Source organism: Apteryx rowi, unplaced genomic scaffold, assembly GCF_003343035.1.
Source record: "Apteryx rowi isolate R43461 unplaced genomic scaffold, aptRow1 scaffold_212, whole genome shotgun sequence".
Taxonomy (NCBI): domain Eukaryota; kingdom Metazoa; phylum Chordata; class Aves; order Apterygiformes; family Apterygidae; genus Apteryx; species Apteryx rowi.
The window spans coordinates 218,068-241,675 of record NW_020448442.1 but is presented as its reverse complement, the minus strand read 5'-3'; the positions used below and the strand labels follow the sequence as shown (position 1 = coordinate 241,675).

Here is a 23,608-nt window from a genome sequence, read left to right as displayed (position 1 = left end):
CCTTCGCCCCCCGGGGCTGACTGCAACCGGGGCCCCCACTACCCCTCCGCCGCCACCCATCCCGGGGCCTGACTGCAACCGCGGCCCCGCTGCCCCCCCACCTCACAGCCCCGATTGCGACTGCAGCCTCGCTGCACCCCCACGACTGCCTCCCACTCCCACAGGCCAGATTTTGGATGTGCTTTGGGGGGAGGCATGCCCTCAAGCCCCCCCTCCCCCCACGGTGCTGCATGCAGGAGAACTGCCCCCACCCSAGCCCTTGCCGTGCGCCGTTGAGGGGCCACCCCACGCAGCGCCCCGTGGTCTCGGTGGGGCAGGTAGCCCAGCCCTGCAGGAGCAAAGCCCATGTTTTGGCCCACATGTGCAACACAGGGAGCAGAAAGGCGTGCGGGGAAAGTCAAATGGAGGAACAGTTTTGTAGATGAACAGAATAAATGAATGCAGCTCCTGTGCATGCGGTTCCCCGGGCAGCATTCAGAGACATGTAGCAGCCTGCTTTGCAAGGTGCACCTACAGCCCTTATTCCCTTTAACTTCCCCTCTCCAGGCAGGTGCATTTTCCTCTATTTCAAGGCATGTTTGAGCATGTTGCATAAACTGATTATTGGTGGTATGTTAATAGAAGCTCTTGTGTTAGTCATACAATCCGTAGTGGAACACTTGCTTTTTTCCATGCAATGAATGAACAATTGCGTTTTAGATTCCAGTTTAGCATTAAGGCGAATTAAAGTGGAATAATGCAGTCATCTATTTAGCAAGTAGGACCATTTTCCCAGAGCACATTATTTCTTTGCAGTCATAGTAACTTCCCCAAAGGAGTTCTTCCTGTTTATAAACACTGTATTAAATGTCACACTGACCTCACAACGTAGGACATACAGGTATTTGCAGCTGTAAAGTCTGAGGTACAATGGGGTTGAATGACTTGTGAGGGTTGTCATATCAGAAGCTTGTGAATGATTGAGAATAGAACATAGTTTTCTCATATGTGATTTAGCAACAGAATTTGTCTTTTCAAATGGCTTTGCATCATGTATTAAAAATTCTGTCTTCCATGCATAAAAATTAGTTTGGAGGAAAAAAAAACCAAAACAACAGTGATTCAGGCACAGATAGTATTCAAATAGTCTTTCCATGGAATTGTTTCCCCTTCCTAATGGTCATGTATCCATCTGCTGTAAATCTGAATCTATTTCTCATATCTTGTGTTTCTGCAATCAGTCCAGACTTAGGACAATGGATGGACAGGAAAAGACCCTCTTGAAGAGACCAGAAATGAGGATGTATTTTATGCTGTCTAGGACCTCCAGAAAGGGTTTCCACTACATTACTGAATTCCTATTTCTAGTAGTGCAGGGTGGGATGTAACAACAAAACACAGGACTAAATTAACATAATTGTGCAAAGCCTAAATTAATACCAGCCATTGATAATGTCTTTCTTATGTTGCAATGGCCATTACAGAGAAACCTGGTATTTCAGAAGGCAGTGTGTATTGTTCATCAATACCTGGTACAGTTAACATCCAGGTGCTCAGAAGTGCTGAGTCAACTTGAAAGAAAGTTACAACAGCCTGAACTGGATAAAATACTTAATTTTAGCTCCTTTGACCTCTTCTAGGACTGATTTGAGGTCAGTCATACTGGTGCAAATCAGGCAAAATTTAATTGGCAACATAGACATTAACAACTTCATATTTGTACTAATGGAAGTGATAGTTGAGACCTATCCTCAATTTGTTACTTCTGGTTCATAGAGCTTTTTAATTAACCTTCAAATTATTTTTGGAACAGCTGGCAGCACTATCCAGAAATTCCCATTCAGAGCCACGCATGGGTTTCTATTACCAAGGTTTTGCTCTCATCTGCAGCAACCTCTTAGTATTGAAAATTTGCTTAAGTTTCATAAGCCTTGTTACTCATAATTACAGGCCTTTTCGGGGAGAATGGAGAATTACAAGGAAAATCTCAAAATGATGTAAAAGCTGAAGGTTGCTTTAGTTCTCAATGTTTGAAAGAGTGTCCTTGGAGCATTAGTTACTGAACATACAACCTGAACTTTTGAGGAATACTGCTGCAATGACACTAGTGCAGGATTAAGAGTTACAGCACATAGATGTCTAGGTATTTAATAAATTGGACCTGGAGCTGAATTAGGAGGGAGAAAAATGCTATCAAAGGTATCAGAAGCAAGTAAACGATGAACATAAATTCTCGCCAAGTAGTAGGAACAGTATTTTAGCACTGCTCACTTCTGTAATGGCATAGAAATAGATAGAGGTGTGTTACTAACACCCCCTCAACTCAATTGAGAGTTTTCATCAGCATYGCAAGTGTTAAATCATTATTATTTGTAGAATGTAGCATAAGGAAACATTTGTTTTGTTGAAACTTCATTTTGTTGAAGCAGCAAATACTATCTTCATCTGGCTTTAAATATTTCCTTGCCCTCCTCCCGGTATGAAGGCGGTCATAGTGGGACGGTTCCTCTGTTTTTGTAGTTCATTGCAGCTCTACTTCAGTGGATTTAGGTCAAATTACACTGGCTCAGGATTTGGCCTCAGCCTTGAACTTTAAACCGATTATAAATTTTGATTTGTCGGTGTACTTTCCGTGAGGTCATATCCCACTTTTTATGGAGTAAGAAAGTGCTTAACCTTGCACAGTGCATGGCAACTAATGTTTACAAAGAGTCTAGGTAACACTAAGGTAAGCACAAGCCTGTACAGTGGTACAAAGCTATGTTTAATAGGTTTAAGTGTCTGTACCTCTATAATAATCCAGCTGGACAGGGGGGGTCCTCAGGCAGGAGCTAGAATATTTTTAAAAAATTCCCTTAGGAATTCAGTTGACTAGCTGAGTTTGGAATTCAATGAAAAAGACACCTAACTGTTTTAAGCACTCATAAGCATCATGGCCACTATATGATACTGGATACAGACATACATTGACAGCGGGACATGGAGAAAGGAACCCAGGTAACAACAGATCTCTATCCTTTGTCAGGAGCCAAAAGAAAACCCTGCCTCATCGTCCCTTAGTATTTATTAATTGCCCTGAGAGCCTTCAGAAAAAGACTATTGCAAAGGCAATGTTCCAGCCCCTTCCTCTGGAGTACCTGAACATTTATATACAAACTTGAAGAAAGATTTTCTATAGACAGCAATCAATCCAGCACAAATCCGTGACTGACGGAAGAGCCACAGCTACAGTATCCAGTGCCAACAAGATTTCTCCAGCTCCATCAGACTGATGCAGTAACTGACTTCAGCAGCCCTTCTATCCAGAACCAAGGCAGCATGCCAAGGCTGTGCCAGTTGATAAAGGATTAGGAAACTATGAGGAAATTTTCTCAGAAACTATATATAGAACATACAGATGGGCATAAGTACTTGCATAGAAACTCGAGAAGATTTGCTGAAACCTTTTTCAGAAATCCAATGACAAAGAAATGACACCTTGATTCAAAAATGCTTCATGCCATGGAGCTGAGTCTCATTTGCATAGTTGTTTATAGATTCCTACTTACAAAAACCTGCATGCTGGCCTTGGTGTTGATTCCCTTCAGCTCCAGAAAGATCCTCTCTCAATTCTAGGAGGATCCTCTGATTCTTTAGGACTGATCATTGTATTTTCATTACAAGGGCTCTGACCTGTGAGGAGAAACAGACTCCTGTTGTTCATCAGGCCCTTAATTTTACATTCATCTAGTCTAATATCATCTCTTGATTTTATTAAACCAGAAAGCTAATCAGATCCAAACACTTCCAAAATTCCACTTCTGAATCTATTAACGGTTGGAAAAAAAAAAACCTAGTATTTTGCAATATTACTTTCTTTAGATATTAATAAGCTCCATATTCAAATAAATGTAGTGGGCTATTTTATTCCCTGATTCAAGCCAGTTTCTAGTGTAAATCAATGGTAGGAATTTGGCCTAAGGTTTTCATGCCATGCTATATGACAATTTTCATTAACCACTGCCTACAAAGCTGATCTAGAAGCCAAGGCATAGACAGGCACTTGAAAATAGTTACTAAATCTCATACAATTTCAGTCTGAAGTACATAATCAATGATAAAGTAATACTTGTCACAAGTACACCCTGAGCTGCAATTAAAGAATGTAAAGGAGAAGGGAGGGAAATTAGGAGGATGAGGCTAAGTGCATCGCTGGTCATTTAGAGCCAGAAACCTGTTGCAATGAGTCTGCCTTGTGATGGAATCATGGAAGGACATAAGAAGGATCCCCACCTACAACAGAGAAGAAACACCTTGTGATACTATGGCCTGCAACTCAACCACATTATACATGACACACTTCAGGCTTCAAACATATCAAATTTATCAGCCAATTTGTAAGTAAGTGCCTGGCAAGAGCTGAGCTTATAAATCCATTATCTGCATACCCACCACGTGGCTTGCCTTATTATTTGCTAAATACGTGGACCACAATATCCAACTGATCGCATCTTTACACACAGAACTGCTGCACAACTGACAACTAGAGTTCAGTATGAAATAAACTGAATGTTTGCRTCTTCTATGGGGCTTCTTATCTAAGGAACACAGCCAAAACCACTTTAGTTTGTGAAAGCTAGTTATGCTCAGATCTAGGTGGGTAGGAGGGAACACTGGGGCTTTACATCCCTCCCATATCTTCAAGAATATAATTAGCATTTCATTGACATTAATACTGAAAGTACTCTGGTCTGGTAATTATGATTAGATATCAATTTAACAACAACTAGTGATTTTTTTTAATATTAAGTTCATCTGCCTAATGACTTTTAAACTGGACTGCACTTCCTCTCATGGTCATTTTTGATTGAGGAAGAAAATGGCAAATGTCAAATGTCCCAAACTGAAGGAAATAGAACACTATGTGGAAGAAATGTCTGCATGAAGATTTGTAAGTAGAGGTCAAAAAAAAAAGAAAAAGTTTTTTTTCATTACTCTTGGGAGACCTATGGGAGACATAAGGTGGCCCTCCAAGCAGTTTGGATGTTGACCTACTAAATCTTGCTAAATTTCCTAATTATTAGATTATTATTAGATTTTACTAAATATCCTAAAATTGAGTATAAAGTTCAACAAAACTCAGGTTTTTCCCTGTTCTTAAAGGCCCTCTAATATATGCTAATTGCTAATTATCACTCATGACACTATACAGTTTGCACATGAAGAAAAGTTTACAGTTGTTTTTATTTTCCCAATGTGGCAATAACTCATGCAGTTTACAGACATTTAATGTCATCAGGGCCTTACCATGCAGCACAGTCTTTAACATTTTTCTTTTCTTTTCAAGGACAAAGCAGTTTGAATATTTCCATAGTATAATTGATTTCAGAGTTTTGGACTTTAAAATACCAGCTATATGTGGATTAAACTCTAGGATACTACTGTTGGAGTTAATGGAGGAAGGAAGCTAATTAGAACGTGCACCCTCTTATCCTGTGCCAGTAGACTGTGCTCTATTATTGGGATTTTATATGCTTTAAGGAAGAGGCATTGGTGAAGTTCATTAGCTTGTCTTGAGGTTTTAAAAGAGGTAAAATTAGAACAGTGTTTTGGGTGGTGGGAGGAGAAGGATATAAGAGAACTTCTATACTTTCTTTTTGGTTTTCTATTAAACCTGAAAACCAACCATCTTTTCTGTTCCCTTTCCTTGCCTCTCCCCCAGTTTTCTTTAATCATAATTTAAGTCAAAGATTTTATATGAGGTAAACTTAACATTTGAAATCCAGGTCTTTCTCCTCAAAGATTTAAGAAGAAAAAAGGAAGAAAAAATAAGTGAGGACCAGTTAACAGAACAAGAAGATATTTTCCTCTTCAAACATTACTTGTGTTCTCAAGTGCCACTTTGGAAAACATGTATCAGATTCTGTTTCTTCCTTTCCCTATATTACACATGCATTTTCACAGACAGCTTGAAGTAAAGGAACTTTGCTCCTTACAGTTTGCTGTGAGTATGGATCAAACTGTTCCAAAATGCAATGTGCCTTCAAACTGGCACGGAATGAATGGTTGGCAAAGTTGCCAAGGGTGATTTCCTTGTCAAGGAATTGGTACATCTTTCATTTCAGCAAGGCAGCTCTGAATAACACCATCCACACCCACTTTCTCTGCTGGCTACAGCAAGCCAAGTTACTTCTATTGCAGTTTAAAAGGTCAGGTGTGAGGTCATGTGAGCTCTGCATCTGCTAAAAGTTGGCATTTGTGGCAGAACAGTATTTTATTATGTACACGGTTTAATTTTCTCCAGTGTTTGTCAATTGTCCGTGCATGTCAAGAGTCCACTGAGAATAAACATAAAATCTTGTTTCATGTTTTCAGGTTTGTCAATCTATTTTTCACATCTCTTTATACAGTCTAAACAACTTGCAGTACTGACTGGCTACCCCAAACCACTCTCCACTCCAAATCTAGAAGCTCTTCTAGTATGAAAGAGTATCCTGTGCCATGTTTGCAGGAACAGCTACATCTGTCCTGCTTTTTAGTTTGAGTGCATCTCCCAGCTATTAGGATTAAGCACCTTCTTGAGGTGCCATTCCAGCATTGCTCTGCTGTTACACAAGAAATTACACTGTGGCTTAAAAACCCAGTAGCCTTTCTTAAATGGGTGTCTTGACTGGACTATCTGTACTTGACCCCTCTAGGAGCCTAACTGGGAGCTTGTCTATGTTCCTTTGGAGATGAATCTTTTAATATTAACAGAAAGCTATGCATGAAGCAAAACAAGAACTCATCACTTCAAGTTTTTGTTGGTTTGAGGGGGAAGAAGGAATCAAAGTGTTTATAAGCTCATCTCTCTTCTTCCCACCTTCTAGTGTTTTAGAAAGCAGAAACAAAAGACATCTTCCAACCTGCCAATATGCGGACAAGTTCAGTTTCAGCAGTTCTGCTCACTCTCCAAAGAGTAGACACCTTATTCCATAGGAGTTATGGAAATAAAGTTTATGAAATAAAATCAGGTCCTTGAATCAAAAAAAAAAAAAAGGTATTAGAAAACTCTGGTTCCACCCTCAAAAGCACCCTCGGAAGTTTTGCCTCTTCAGATACAAGAGTCACTGTCTTCATAGGGAAGCTTGACCATTAAGAATCACGAGACAGTAGCACCAAACCAATCTATACCCAAAACCACACAAGCCAAAGTATTTTAAGTCTGTAGAAAGTTAGTTACATATCCTCTCTAAGTTTTTTTTTTTTTTTTTTTTTTTGTGTCAGAGGCATCACAGGATGTTCATGCTCTCCATGAAAACTGAGACACAGCTTGTGATTTCTTGGTGCTGAAACACATTTGAAGCTTGGCTCCAAAATAGGTAAATTGTGCATACAAACAGGAGAAGTACTCTTTGGGCTTCTTCCTCTGCAAAATACCAGTAGCTCTGCATTTCAGTGAAAAGTAAGATTGAGAACTTTTTGTTTTCAGGCAGCTGCCTTACTGCAAGAGACTTTGTAAGCCTGCATTTTTATATTTATATATATATATAAATCTCTGTAGTACAGTATCTGTAGTACAGATAGTATTTGTAAAAACCTCAAAAGATAAAAGAGTAGATGAAAGCTACTTTGCTTACAATGACAAAGAAAAACTCAGAAAAATCCCTCATAGTTTACCCTAGAGGAAAATTCATGATTTTTTTCTTTTAAATAGTCCTTTGTTTTTACTAAATTACCAGCATAATGTTATTTCAAATTCAATATCACTGAAATTTCCCCTCAGGAATATATTTAATGCTTTTTTTTTTCTCCCATGAAATAATCCATTTTTCATCAAGTATAATCTGCAATTTACAGTAGGATTATAATATATCCAAGCTCTAAGAAAATAAAGACTTAACCATACCTTTTTTTAAGAACAAGGTTTAAAATATTAGCTTTTTTTGCTTGGCATGAGTAAGAGGAAGTTATTCCCTTCTGTTTGGTGCTCTAAGGTCAAGCACCTTTGAGACAAGGTAGAATTCTGCTCAGAAAAATGTTCTTATCGAAAGGTACAAAGTTAAAACCCGTGCCAGAGAACAATTCTAGGAGATCGGGGGTAGGAGAGAAAAACAACACACCATGGGAAACTTGCACTTTACCGCTTTCCAGGTGTGTTTTCATAAGTTTAAAGATTATAAATATTTCAAGACCCTGGCTCATTAAACCTTAGGCCTTGCTGAAATTTGGTACACATGGTGCAAGCACTCAGAAGAAGCAAAATTTCCCGACAGGTCCTGAACGCTCACTAGACAGGGAACATCCTGATTATTTAAAAAACAAACACATATGAGTCTCTTATTCCTCAGCAAATTTTGGGGTGCTTGTGCTCTTTCGGTTTCTTTTATGGAGTTTCCCCCCACACACACACCTCTTACCATTCCTTCTCCAAATATGAATGGCATTGATAGACATTGATGCAAATCTGATTCTCAGCAGTTCTCTTTGAACCCAATAAGGTGGCTGTTTGAGTGAAGAGGATACAATATTGCTAAAATATTAAGTTATGCAAATTAACAATAATGAGCTAGTAAATACCAAAGTAATCACAGCAACATGGGCATCTGTGTACAAAAAGACAAAGTGAGATCATTAAACAGCTATAAGGAATCCAGTCATCAACTGAGACTTGGTAGACATTTGAATATTTACTACCTGAAATTATCTTGCACCTGACTCAATAAACCAGTTTGGATATATTTTGAGCAACAGTCAGTTGATCGGATCTTCAGGTAAATACAGCAGACAACTGAGTCTGAATTATGAAGGCAAAATTGTACAGTAAGAATTAAGGAGGGGTGAGATTCAGTTAGAGCCCCTAAACACAGCGCTTAGACCTAGCTGGGAAAAGTACTAAAGGACATCTTCAGATATCTCCTCCCAGCTTATTTCATAGGATCTTGCTAAAAGAAATAATTCCAGCCAGATGGATTATCTAAAGAAACTAGGAATACTTGCATTCCCTTTTATTTTACTGCTTACTCAGCTCTCACTGCTATCACCTATTTCCTCCTCTACAACACTTAGAAAATATAGCATCTTTCCACAGACTTAAATAGAGGTGTATAGTTCTTGCTATAATCTATTTTCAAGCAGAAATATAAGTTGTTTGCTGCTGCCTTTTTCCATAACCCCTTAATTCCCTAGTATAATATTTAAGGGTTAGATTAATCATCATTGCCTTCCCCAGTTTGCTGGGCAACCTGTACTGGTGGCAAATAATTATTCTGTGTCTGCTAATTAGTTTGTTTTTCTTCCCTTCAGTTTTTTCTAGGGTAGGCAGCTTCCCATTTTATCTGCCTTTAAGAATATCTCTAGTGATATTTAAATTAGCTGCAACAACTCTAGGTACCATCAAAGCTAGTTTCAACATGCTGAGTAGAGTGAATGCATTTATTACATTTACTTGTAAGAAATTGCTATTTCTTTAAATAGTCATTCCCAACAACATACATTTAATGCAAAATAAGAAGTGATGCTGATCCTTCTTTGAAACAAGAGTAAAACTAAAGAGGCTCAGAGCATCTACTTCACTTGTTGGAAATTYGAGCTCATGAGGATATTTATTTTCTGGAACCAGGTACTAGAGGCTGGACTGCTGCTTGTGATGTATATCTGGTCTCAGACAGGTCAGGCTGACCTTGCCAGCAACTGTTTTCCTCCTGTCAGCTGTCTGTCTACTACAGGGCACTGCTGGACCTCATCTATACCTAACAATCGAGGGAACCAATATTTTTCCACATGATCTCTGTGTTTGTAATGTCTGTTTCCACATGTTTGCTCTAAGAATTATCATTGTACTTTCAGAGATCGTTAAATCAATCCAGATGGGTGGGACAGTCACTGTGGTGCAGTGTTCTCATGTAGACGTTAAGTCACATGGAAACTCCCAGCTTTAAGCGACAGTCGATTTTACAGGTCAGCTTGGGTTAAGCATATCAGATGATCTCCCAGAATTATGAAGAAAGCTGTGTAAAAAGCCTCTACCAAGAAAGCAAATGTAAATCTTCTAGTACTGGACATAATCAAGAAAACAATTTACAAAACATATCGTAAGACCATTTCTGTAGCGTACCCACTGATGCAATGAACACCTTCCACTCATACTTTCTTTTCAAAATAGTTGCAGTGACATGCTCAGCCTTTAAAATTATTCTGCCCTTACTTTTTTTCTTTAAATTATCAGTTATTTGTAAATGAAAACTACAATCAGATTGATAAAGTAGAAGTGTTTATTAAAACTCATAAGCTTGAAATCTGTCAGATCTTAAGAACTGAATTTTCTCCAATTATCTGCTTATAAAAGTTAAAATCTTTAAATTAAACTGAAGAATTTGTGACCTAAAACTTCAAGTTTCTTTCCTAGTGTAAACAGAGTAAATTATACTCATAACTAACCAATTGATACGTTTCCTGCACTGAGTATTGTGCCTCTATTCCTCACACAACAGTTGGACTGTTTTGTGCCTGAGTAGTGACCTAGAAGTGAAACTGAAAGGCTTTGCATGTGCTGTAAGATTAACGCTGAAACCTTAGAAGCTTGGATCTGAACTCCATAATCCACAGCAGCATGCTACAAACACCTCCTCCTACTCCATTCTTTTCTTTCCCCTTTTTTGCTTACATCCCTATAACTAGTTCAGGAGAGAGTCTCTGTTTTTGGGCAGTAACTAGGCAAGAAATGGTGTAGCAAATGATTGCAAAACAAGAACAGCACGTCTCTAGTAGATAAATACCAGCTAGACTTCCTTCATCCAGACTATGAAAACAAGTCTACAAATGGGGTGCTGTTACTTTTAAGGATGTGACTAAAGCAGACTACAACATAACCCCTCTCATCAGTCTCTGAATGGGGAAAAATAGAGGGAAAAACAAACAAACAAAACACCACATTGTGGTATTTTTCCCAGATACAGAATAACTCTCCTTTTATTCTTCCTCTTCCTCCCCAGCACTTTTCAGTACTTCATCCTGCCTATAACCATGCTTGGAGTAAGGAAGAAAGTTGGCTGATTTTTTACATCTGGCTCAGCTCTGCCATTTCTTCTAGGCCAGCAACTCAAGAAGCTCTTCCCTGAAAAACATTGCCACAAGTTAACCTGCAGCACTAAGCTACTTTGTTTGGACTCCTTTATTCTGAGTTTTGAAGAGAAATTAAAACAGGAAGGCTCCACTCCTAGCAGTGGGTCTGACTGTGGACCACTACACCTGTGTGGAGCTCTGCTCACCTTGGTGACATTCAGCAGCCAGCACAGCATTTACCCATAAGCACTGGGTTATAATAATGCAAAGAGCGCTCCCCCTCTTAGATGTCCTGATTCTTCTAGGTCTATTCCCATATGGGAAGGGGATAGATGTGTCCCATTCCATACCTCATTTAATAACTTGAGCAGGGAGGATATATATTGGGGTAGATTTTGATGCATTGTGCCTTTGGCACAATGTTACCCCAGTTTTATTTTATGTTTATAGGTGCAATTTTTTGGCTAAAACAGACAGAATCCACAAGGGCAAAACAGGTGGGCAGATTTCATCTCAGCAGCTTTACACGAGGATTAAATAAGACATTATTAAAGGGTTTGGGAAGCAGAGCAAACACCTGGGTATTACTATAGATATGTTTGTGGGTTTTAATCCCTAATTGATACTTTCTGAGTTTTCTGAATGTATGCAGGTCAGTAATCTCAGTTCACAATTATTCTTTTAAAATATTATTCTAGCTTTACTGTGGCAGTCAAAAACATGACTAACTTCTAAAGCATGTTTACCTGTGAAAATGAGAAGCTAGTGTTTTAGCTTAGTACAAATTCAGGACAGAGGGACCTTAGCTTGGGGGATTAATAGTAAAGAAGTTACTACAAAAGCCCACCAAGGATATGAACATCTGTCTGTTCCCAATCCAGCTGTGCCAGTAGATGAGATGACTGCTCTTAACCACACAACACCATCCCTTTGCTAGAGATCACTGTCCCACAAGGCTGCTCACATGAGCTCTCCATAACTCATTTCACTTAGGATGAACCTAGTTACCAGAGAGCAGTGATTCAGTTTCAGTTAACCAGATTCGCCTCAACTGAAATCCATAGCAATCATGCAAACAGTGCTGCCGAGAGGTCTGAGGTGGTGGTAACTGCCCAAAGGAAAGCTAGCCACGCACCACCAAGGAGCAAGGACACAGAAACTCAACTCTCCAGCCAGCACAGCAGCAATCAGAGTGCCTAAAAAGCAACATCTCTCTAGCACCAATTTGTTTTTTATTTATATTTAATAAGGAGCAATTGCATAAAATGGAGAAGATTTTGCTCACGAGGACAAGAGTATTTTCAGAACCATTATTTTTTCCTGAAGAACTAAGGTATCCTATCCTACCATTGTCTATTTGCTCCTAGAAGTTTTCATACTTAAAGTATTCTTCTGCACACATTTAGTAGCTCTAGCAATTTAAAAACATTTTAATAGTATGAAATAAATAGCAGTGAATTTCAGAAGTTCAGACTATATTGACTATATACGGACCGCATAGGTAAGCGCTGCAAACAAAGTGTGCTGTATTTCATTCATTTTCTTATGGACAGTATCTTTAGCATTATTATAAGCCCATTCTACCCCATATGCCTTGACATGTGAATCAGTTAATGATATGGATTGAAACACATTAATTACATATGTAGTTGTCAGTTTTTCCAACAGTTCTCAAACTTATTTTTGTTAAGTGCTTCACAGGCTGTATTCAATCTTTTGACACTGTTTTCCTACTGAAAGCATATCTACAAAGGTAATTAGTATTTCAAAGAAAAGCCTTAATTAAGCAGCCAGTAATTTTTGAGAGCGATTAAGCACTTCTCCAAATTTTTATAATACTCTTAAAGGAAGAGCATGGAAATTCAGAATCCAAAGGTTAGATAGTAGTAGAGGCTAAACCATCTTTCCCGGCGCTTTTTGAAAAAAATAGTTGATCCGTACTACTAATTTCAAGGCATTCCTGTGCTGATGGTAAAATTATGAAGGAGGAGTTGGGGGGGGGGAAGGATCAGGGAAGGAAGCATTTTTATTGTGGAATTTGGTAGTTAATATTTTAGCAGTTGAGTTTCTGACTTTAAGTTTTCTAAAGAGATGCTGATAATTGTCTGTCAAAGAATATTAGATACAAATTTTTATTTATTTAAATACTTTTTAAAGAGAGAGTCCCAGAGGCTTATTTTCATGTCTGTCCAGAGAAACTGGAAATTCTAACCATGCAGGTTTTCAAATACTCCTGTCTCGTTCTTCTCCCCCTCTGGTAGACAAATGCCCCACAACACTGGAAGCAGCTGTTCAAGGAAGTCAGGCAAAACTGTTTAGTACTGGAGAGCCCTGGTCAGGAAACACATGGTAGAAAATCCTTTATGATCCTCCCTGCCTGTAACAGGAGGGGCAGTCCCTTGCACATTAATCCCCATCATGGGGACAGAGTGTTACATTACAGAGTTCTGGGACTGCGACCAAGAAACCTACTTTCTAGGCAYAGTGTACCCTTTGTCTTATTGCACTGCCAGGATTATGGGAAAACTGAAGCTCTTGCTTTGGGGTTTTTTGTTTGTTTGTTTTTCAAAGGTTCCTTGTCCAACTACCCATGAGATCCTGTGCACAGGCTCAGAATCTAGTATTCATCTTAAATCTTAAAGTCTGTTACAGTGGAAAATTGAGAAAAGATATTCACAGAACTGCAATGGAAGTGTTGCCTGTTTGTCTTGCTTTCTCCAGAAAAATGTCTAAATGCGTATGCCAAGTACAAGAAATGCTCTGCATGCATTATTCTAACTTACAAAATCAGCTTCTTAGCAGTGCCAAAATCTTTCTCTCTCTGCAAATACTTAGGAAAAGAATATTGTCATGACATGGCATATGCAGAAAACTGATGCAGCTTGTAAATGCATTGCTATAACTCCCCCCTACCATTGCACTTACTGCCAGTCCCCATCTCGTTTATTCACTATGCGGGTTTAGATTTAGTGTGCAAGCTTTTTGCAGCAAAAATGTGTAGTAGCATACACGGCACATGCAGGGCACAAGCTATATGCATAGGGAATCATTTTGGCATATTGCTGTTTCAAATCCAAATAATCTGGTTAATCTAAAGCTTTAAAAGAGTAATTATCCCCCTTACTATGACGGAATTGTTTTCACTTTAAAAGGGCAATTATCCTCTCTTACTATAATCCTATACTCTCAAAGCATAGTTGGTTGTATTGCTCTCACGTAATAAGAAGTGATAAGCACTGCTTCTTCATTAAGTTGTTTAGTTAAGTATTGCTTTTAAGGCTAGCTGCTGGGAAGCAGGCACGTTTAACTGTGTAGGCTTTCATAGTGCTCATGTAAAATGAATTCTGATATTTAACTGTCTACCCAACTCCTTGTAAAAATCAACAAGAGCTGAACAGACTAATTAAGAAGAGACTGTAACAGAATTAACCTCTCTATAAAACCTCATTGTGGTTCTTTGCTTGTAGTTTAAGGACCTTCCTTCACCAGAGGGAACTTTCTCTTATTCAGGGCAGGACTGGTTCCAAAAGACTATTGCTTTGCCTGGGAAAGCAACTTATTCACTCAGGCTAATAGAAGAAGGCAGAATTTTTATCTACCCTTTCATTTTTGACTTTTTTTTGTTTATCCCCTTGCAGTCATACAGTCAGTCTTGTCACATCATCACTGACAGGAATTATGTTCCATCTCAGCTCACAGGGTGATTTTAAATCTGATTCTTAGAGCAAAGGAAAAATGAGGTCAATAATTGCTACCATTTTCTTGGGAACTGACAGGCCACATCTAAGGTCTCCCTAGAGAAATCTTCTTTAATTACAAGTTAAGCTGATGTTCCCCTGTGTAGTAGGTAGAATCGAGCAGGATCACTTTTAAAAGGATTGTACTGATCTGCTTTGGTGACAGTTTCATTTTGCAGCTCCGATAATAAGCAAGTGGATGGATTACAAAGACATGGTTCTTGGGAATGTATATGATGGACATATATTGCAAATCAGGACACAACAGCCACCTTCCCCCCCCCCCCTTTTAAGGTCAGATGAGTTCTATTTTAACACTGAGATTGCCATGTTTTATTTAGTGATTACTTACTATGATTATAATAAACAGAGCAAAAACAGTTTGGAAACCGTAGAGGAAAGTCCTGCAAGCAGTGATTCTAGAAAGAGATTTTTCCATCCAAGAAATGATATTACCAGTCTTTGAAAAGACAAAACAATGAATAATGCCTAATAAGCTGAATGCCTTCAAGTATTTAAGTTATAAATAGATTTTGGAAAATGTAGTAAGTATTAATTTGTTCTTAAATCACATTCATATTATCTATGAAATTGTAGTGCAAAAACCTTCCAAATTTTTTCGTCATACTTAAAAAATAATCAAAAAGCTGATCAATTTTGTAAAACCAATTTATTTTGCAATGATATATGATCTGACAGTATTTCGTGCAAGAAATTAACATAATATATTTAATCTTCCAGGAACCGTAGAAAAGACTAGAGACAGACTGAGGTCTGAAATAGCTCATCTGTGCACTGAGAGCACAATCTTATAATCTACTTGCTCACAAAGTTTTTTCCCCCAAAACTGTTCTGCTTCTTAAGATTTTACTCACCTTTGACTTTGACTGTGGTTCAACCTGACTATGAGTCCTGACAGAAGGCGTAAGCCAGATATTTCTCTACCTAGGTCCTCCTTCCCATCTGTAGCCTGAGCATGCATAGAACCAAGCGGGACTGCAAATCCAAGTAAAAAGAGACCTCTTATCAAACAAAAATAAAAGGATCCCAAAGTGAAGAAGCCTAATTATCAGCACCATTTCTCCAGAAGTGCAAAGTCTGGAGTGGATTTTCTGGTCAGCTAACGGGCTCAAACTCCCAGGTCCCACTTCTTATGGGAGTCCCTTAACCATCAGCAAATGGCTGATAAAACTTAAGAGCGTTTCTCCAGAGTCTCCTCACTGTAGGGGCCTTTTGTGCAGAGCTGAGGTGCTCATAATGTGCCTACTCATAAGGGCAACCCCAAAAGCTGGGGAAGCTGGTTTCAGGAGTCCTACTAAGCAAAACACCACACAATTCACTTTGCAAATTTAACTGAGTTAAAGCGATATGTTGTGTCTTTGTTTCTTGTTCATGTATTATTACAAAGCTAGAGGTACAAGGTAGGACTTGGTATTCTACTACATTGCAGTTAGACACTGGCATTTTCAGAAAGACATAAGAACCATGATAGTTTGTGAAGCCTTGTAGTACCAAGTGTTAAAACTCGGTCCTTTTGGAGAGGAGGAAAAAAAGGTATTTGGGGGGGTATTTTTTGTTGTTTAGGAACAGAGAATGAAGACATGCGCAAAAACACTTACAGTTTGATCTTCAGTTTATGTGATAACTTTTTTTTGGAAGGTGAATGTTGGGACAGCTCAGAAGTAAATTTAATTTTTCTTTAAACCACCTTAGGTACAAAAAAACCCCAAGAAAACTCTACCATTACATAAGCATTTGTTTTAGAAGACGTGTAACAACAACAGTTGCCTATAGATTCAAGCCTATGAAAACTAGGAAAAAAAGTCAGCAACAAGGATGGATATTGCAGCTATAGATAAAGGCGAGATTGATTACAGCTGACACAGGGGGAATGTCTGCACTGTGGTTACAACTGGTGAACATGATGGAGTGCAGGCATGTTAGGTGAAAGGCCAGGTATCATTTGCCTTCTTGGGTAGGTCTCACAGCCTGAGCTGGCTCTCTGAAGTCTTGTCTGAAGCACAGAAACCTCATGAAACAGATGCTTACTCCTTTCTGCTCCAGGATGACCTGCTTCAGGCAGGGAAAGTCAAGCCCAAGAAGCATTTTCCTTCCTGCTTTCTCTATCAGGGGCAATTCCCAGAAAGGGCAGGTTCAGCTTCTGGACAAATCTACTAGCAGAGCCCCCTCTGCAGCTGGGCAAAGCCTCCCAGCTGAAAGAGGCACCTCTGCAAGCCCTCCTGGCAGACTCTCCAAGTTATTTGTCCTGGCATGGCTGTGATTATATATATCCAGCTGTATAGATTTCCTTCAGACTAATCACTGCTCCTGCTGCTTTGCTGAAGGAAAATACTGTGGATAACCTTCAGTAACAACAGATCTCTGCACAGAAGACAGAGGTGTTGAACCTTGGAGAAACACATGCTCAACTTATTTTTAATACACCCTGTTAACGCTCTGTTAGCAAAGGCATCAAGCAAGTTAACTCGGAGTTTATGCTTGTTCCTACATTCAGACTCCCTACAGAAGGAATGCTATAGAAGCACAAGTACATTTTTATGTACTTTCCTTTATTGCAGACTTGTATAGAGCCTTTTCCTTCATATGGCAGCCTCACTGTCTTGCACCCCCTTCCACTGCAATTGGCTTTTTTTCCAAATATTACTGGAAACTGGGCTGAGATGCAGAAGGGAGGTGTGCCAACATGTTGTTTCTCCCATCAATAAGCCTTCTTCCTTTCCCAGAACCCCTRTGCATTTCCAACAGAGACTGCCATTTCTTTTAAACTCTGTGATGAAGATATGTTGCTATCAACTGAAGACTGCATCAGACACTGATTTCAGCCACACAAAGAAAGGGAAGAGTGGGAAACCAATTTGAATGCCAATGCCCAAGGGCTAACTGTCACTCTAGGCACCCAGTGGGACCCCACCACCACYACCGCACAGGACACAGCACATATCATTTTGGGGGGGCACAAGCAAGCTCGTCACAGTGCTCTGCTACCCCAGCACAAGGGAGTAAGAGTACCACGTAGGCAGAGCAGCGAAGGCTCTGCATTTAGTAGGCCACTGTTTCTGTTAATGCTCTCTGTGAATAATACACTGAGAGCCATAAGATGTCTTAGCAGGGGGGTTAAGAGGTCTGTGTCCTCCGACTCTTATGTAGGCCACCCAAACTCTCACTCCACATAGGAGCATAGGGAAATTTTTCAACCTTCAGGCCAAAGTCATCCACTCCACTTTGCCCTCTTAACGATACACCTTCTTACTAGAAGGAAAGCATGTATGTTTGTTTAAAACTAAGATAATTAGTCACTGGAACAGATGACAGAGAATGTGGTGGGTTTTCTGCCACTAACAACGTGGAAATCTAGCTGCTTTATTGGAGATAGGAATTAATTCAGGGCAGTTCTGTGGTCTACCACAAGTCTCTTCTGGCTTTACTCTTTTGGGGGAAGCCTTTAAATCTGGTCATAGGAGCTGTTAGTTTGAGTCTCTGCTGTTTTTCCACACTGGGCAATGAGAAGGGATGTTTTTCGAGCCCACTGTTCCTACTGCTCTAATGTTCCAGTCCGATTTAGGGGAAAAAAAGCCCACAGGAAACACCATTGGCACAAATGGAACTGCTTATGGGTGGCATTATTCATCAGATATGTATGGATACCACAGGGAAACTAGCTTTTTGGTGCACTGACATAGGCAACTTAGAAAAAAAATAATAATTAAAATTAATAACCAGTTTTCAACACCTTAAAGAAAAGAGGGACACCTTTAAGGAAGAAAGATTTCCAGTGCTCCATTACAACGAACTCTGACAGGGCAGTGACCATTTTGTGTACTGATATTGAATAACGATACAGAAAAGGCACTCTGAAGTACTGCTCCTGAATGTTCAGGGAAGAGCTGATGGCAGAAGTTAATTCAAGAACCTCACCCTGCTGTGCAACAGATTGCTTTTAGGATCTCCTTCCTGTCTGTACTCTAAGGAAAGAGTAGAACGTTTCAAGACTGCCACCGCTTAAGTACATGGGGGCCCACACCTCTAAACCTTCAGGCCCCAAAGAAGTCTTTTTGCAAGGATGTTTTGGAGAGGTGTGCACGTGCCTTCATAAGATGGGTAACACAGTGCAATACTGCCATACTGGGAGTCTCCCCTCTCTCCCCCTCCCAAATCAGCCATAAGTAGAAGCTAATTCAGCAGAAGTAAGTCAGAACCATCCTAAATACTTTCATGTCGTGATATAATAATAGGGGATAACAGCCTGTTTTACTCTTCACAGACATTTAACATCCACTTGGAGACAGCACATAAGAGCTGCATGTAAAAGATACCCTTATGCTACTTGATAGCAAGGAGAAGGGAAAGAAAGGATTAATAGAAAAGTGCCTTTCCTTATAAAATTAGCCTGAGAAACAATAGTCTACATAGTGTCACTGTTAGTTAAGGCACTCCCCAGGGTGCCTTAGAGAACCAGCAATACTCCCAAAAAGATAGTGGGAGAACAGGGGCAGAAGGGGTTCCCTGCACAGCAGATCCTTAACACTCATCCTCTTGGTTCACTACAGAGCACAGGCACGCTGAGGACATGATTTTACAATTCACCCCCCTCTTCCCCCCCCGCCCCCCCTTTTTTTTTTTTTGATACCTCACTCACAACCATGGAGCTTATTAGGGCACTTCAGCATTGGGCACCACAACATTATACCTAAGACCCCTTTGAGGATTTAATTCCTCCTTATATGTTCAAGTAGGGAGAATGCAGAACTAAAAATCAAGGTGACAATGAAGAAATTCAGTTTCTCTGTGTAAGTAGCATCTTTTAGCATGTCCCTAGTAACTTAAGCAAGCCAAAAGGTTCTGCTTCAGGTTTGGTGCAGGTGCTGCTGGCAGCTTATCCCTTGCTTGAAGACATCACTGAACAGAACAATGAATCTCTCTTAATAACAAYAAAATAAGAGAATCTTCAAACACAAGAGCCCTCACTTCAAAATTACAGGAACATAGGATAGAGAAGCAACTAAAACAAATACTTCAAAACAAAACAAACTTATCTGCTGTTCATCCAAACTCTACCTACCTAGGCAGCTATATTGCAATATCTGCCAAAGATAAAACCTCCAGCTACTTTTAGCTATGTCTTTCCATACTCATCAGCTTCAGAAATCTTCCATTAATTTTTCATATTATAAATTACAAACCACTATGCTTATTGAAGAAGCCACTGAAAATACAGCATTCACTTGCAGGCAGTCTAACCTCAGCAACTATAGAGGCAAAATCTGAAAGCCTCCTATTACCCTAAAGCCACCTTCCACTTACTAATTTACCCTCACTAAGGACACCATCATCTCACTTTTCTCTACAGTGGCTAAATCAGCCCCCAGAGAAGGCATGCAGCACTTTTGGCTGTAATCACTGCTCACACAGCTGTCCTCCATCTCCTCCAGGGAAAAGGCAGAACCAGCCCATCTGTATAATCAGCCGCCCCCCTCCCTTGCTCTGCCAGGTAACAGGCAGGCCTGCAAGTTGCCAGGCCCACACGTGATGCCAAGCTGCATACAGCAACTTCCAAATACATACAAAAATAAGCCTCAGCTGCAAACATATTGCCCTCTTTGCCACAAATGTCCTGGATTTCGTTACATCAGTTGGAAAATGTCCATTTGCCCATATGCATACAAGCTTTAGCAGTGGAGCAGAGCAAAGCAAGGACTCAAGTCATTTTTGCCTGTGAAACATATTCCTTCCTTCCCACCTTATTTTCACTGACTGTTGTCTTTTGTTCAGATAAATGAAATAAAGCCCATGGACAATTCTAGTTCTCTGTAACTGAGAATAAATATTTTGGTGTTTTACATAGGCTAAAAGTGCTTTTCTCAATGAACCCTCAAGTATGGGTCTATGAACAGTATAAGACTAAAAGCAAGAAGCCTGTTAACATGTCAAAAGCAAGTTCAAATCTCCTTTTATATTGAAATTTCCCTTTATAATTGTTTCAAAGTTTTGGACCTGTCATTTGTGCTAGATTGCATAATATGAGAAAATAAAAAATATCATATGGATGAAAAATATGGAAATTTAAATTGGTCAAATAAAAAAAATGTTTTCAAATAAAACATGGCTCTCACTGAAGTCTTTTAGAAATACTATATATTTCTCAATTATGAAGAAGTACTAGTATTTGCTACCTTCAACATAGAAAATTTTAAAATATTTTTTAAAATAAATTTAAAAGTAAATTTTTAAATAATTTACCAACCAGAATAACAACGTCTTCCTTTCCTGGTTTGCTTACAGTTTATTGTGAAAGGCTTTAAAAGAAAGGAAAAGGGAAGAGAAAAGAAAAACATAAAGCCTAGTCATTTTTTCAATTTGTTGCTAAAGCTGGAATAGCCTTCTGTTTTTTTTTCACCAAACTGTATTTTCATACAGAGGTTTTTGCATTAAATTAAAATATCTTACATAGCATGCATATCCAAACCAAAGATACAGATCTTCTAACTCTACAATGATAACTATATCTTTAGATGGAGTCACCAATACTTCTTTCTGTTAGCTATCCTTGGTTATCTTCTGCCAAGTAGGAGCATTACCAAACTCTGTGCACATAATATATGGGCTCCTTTCTGAACTCAGACCAGTACCAGAATAACTTTCCTTTCTTCAGTTACTGCATAGCTTCAGTCATTTCTGTCACACCAAAGTATGTTCCTTCTTAGGACAGGTTTAATGACAAAATTTTGCTGGCTTAGCAGTGCCAATTGTTAGGAAGGAATCAAACAGCAAGATTGCTATGCTAGCAAAAAAAGTCGCAAACAGATGCATTTTACACAGGCAAAAGAGCCCTTCAGCCAGCAGAGCGCTGTGTGTCTACTAGGAGCTTTGACAATATATCTGTGCTGATGAAGCCTTTGTAAGGCAGGCTAGCCCTTAATGTTGGTCAGGAATCAGAGTTGAAATAATGCCCCAGAACCATGGAACACAGAAATTACCATATCAAATAAGCAGAAATGATTAATCTCAAATGCTAAAAAGAAGATCTGAGAAACAGATAATGTCCCTTCTAGCGATTTTTTTTCCTCCCTTCCTGGCTTCCTCTCCATCCACTAGAGCTAGCGGCAGTCTTGGCACCCGGCTTGGGGTCTGTTTCTCTCTTGAGCTCCCTCCAGGTTGTTCTAACTTTCAGTTAAATCTTGTAGTGGTGGGTTCCACATATTAATCATGAATTACATAAAACAGTGGTTTATTATCAACTTCTGGATGTCCTGGCACCCAGAGAAATCACTGCCTAATCAAAGGTGTTTTGATACCTGCACTGTTTAGACAGCATGTACATTATTTTTGCATAGCTTGTACTACTTTTACTAAAACTGTTAGGAAACCAGTAGACATTGGTCTCTCAACTGAGAGACCAGCACTAGTAGTATGAGAAGGGTGGTTTTCTTCCATACCAGCTGACCTTGAAATAGCGTTTTAAGTGCAATCATGCACTTAACAACAATTCATATATGTATTCCTTGCTACTTATTTATCAATATTTCAGTTGCAAAAATATTGAAATTCATAAGAAACCTCGATGTTACTTTATCATCACTGCCTTTATTCTTCCTTTTGGATGCTTTGAATTGCTCAGATAAGCTGATGTCTTTTTTGTAGGCATAGGTAAGTAGATCTTCCACAAAYCCATCCTAAATCCTGTTAAACTGCTAGCATTGCCAATGCCCAGAGCGATGCCCTGTACAACAGACAGAAAAATATAAAATACACATTAATTGTTAGCCTTGTAGCCCAAGTACCTTGTTTGATAAAGGATATTACAGTGATTTTTCTAGAGAGAATGGAGTTCTCTGAGCATGTGTGTTTGTTCAAGCTGGTTTTATTTGCATTTCTTTAGAAATACAACAGATCATGCTGAGCACGCATGTACATCTAAGCTGTCCAGAGGCATCATTAAGGACTTGTTCTAAAAGCCAGAAATACAGTATGGCTTTTTGCAGAGGTGTTGACAGGAAAGTAACAAATGAGTCATTCAAAGTAAGAATAAAAAAAATTTTTTTCAAACTATTAGTACTAGTATTTGGTATGTAAATAAATGCATTGTATTTAATAAACTTGCAAATCTACAAGACAGACAAAGAACATTTTTTATTTGTTCCTGTAAGGTAAGATAAACTTTAAGACAACTAAAAGGGAGACAAATGCAGGGGCATTCTTAAGAAGTATATTCATTTCTTCTCCTCTGCCTCTTATCCAAATTTCTACTCAGAAATGACCTGAAAAGCAGAGCAGAGAAAGAACCTCGCCAACTGCAGGCTTAGTGCAAAGAGCTGTTCGGGCACCAGGTGTGCAGGAAGCCATCCCACTGTCCAGAAGGGCAGTCTGGGAAGAAATATTTTGGAGGTGCCACCATGTCTGATTGAGGAAAGGACTGTGTTGACCAGGGGTCGGCTTCCAACTCAGTCACAAACTTGCTAAGCCTGCCAGTAGCTTTCAATGCTGCTTCATTGACTTCGACCTCAAAATACAATGCTCTGTAACTCATCCCTCCTATTCCTGCCTCCTCTTCCTCCCTCTCTAAATGCCCTGACCTGCATTAGTGGAAGTTTAAGATTCTACTTACAGATTTTTTTTAAAGGAACTGTGCCTGATTTAGAGAAATCTCAGCTGACCCCTCCCACAAGTTTCCTTCTTTAAGAGCAAAGCTTCAGTGTGTTCAGCTCATTATGCTGCCACCAGGCGAGTGACAACCAGGCAGTTTTGTGAAGCTGATCAAAGGAATCACCAGCTTCTCTCTACAAATAGTGATTTCAGTTGAGAAAACAGAACAAAACAAAACAGAACAAAAAAGGCATCTTTTCTAAAGAGAA

General features: G+C 39.3%; 1 protein-coding gene across 1 annotated transcript in view; it reads left to right on the top strand.

Moving 5' to 3' along the window:
- ELOVL2 (ELOVL fatty acid elongase 2) overlaps positions 1-23,608 on the top strand; it is a 66,872-nt gene that overhangs the window by 18,107 nt on the left and 25,157 nt on the right. Inside the window, exon 2 of the mRNA XM_026064264.1 lies at positions 7,225-7,319. The gene's annotated coding sequence lies outside the window, so the exon portion shown is untranslated. The remainder of the gene's footprint in view (positions 1-7,224; positions 7,320-23,608) is intronic.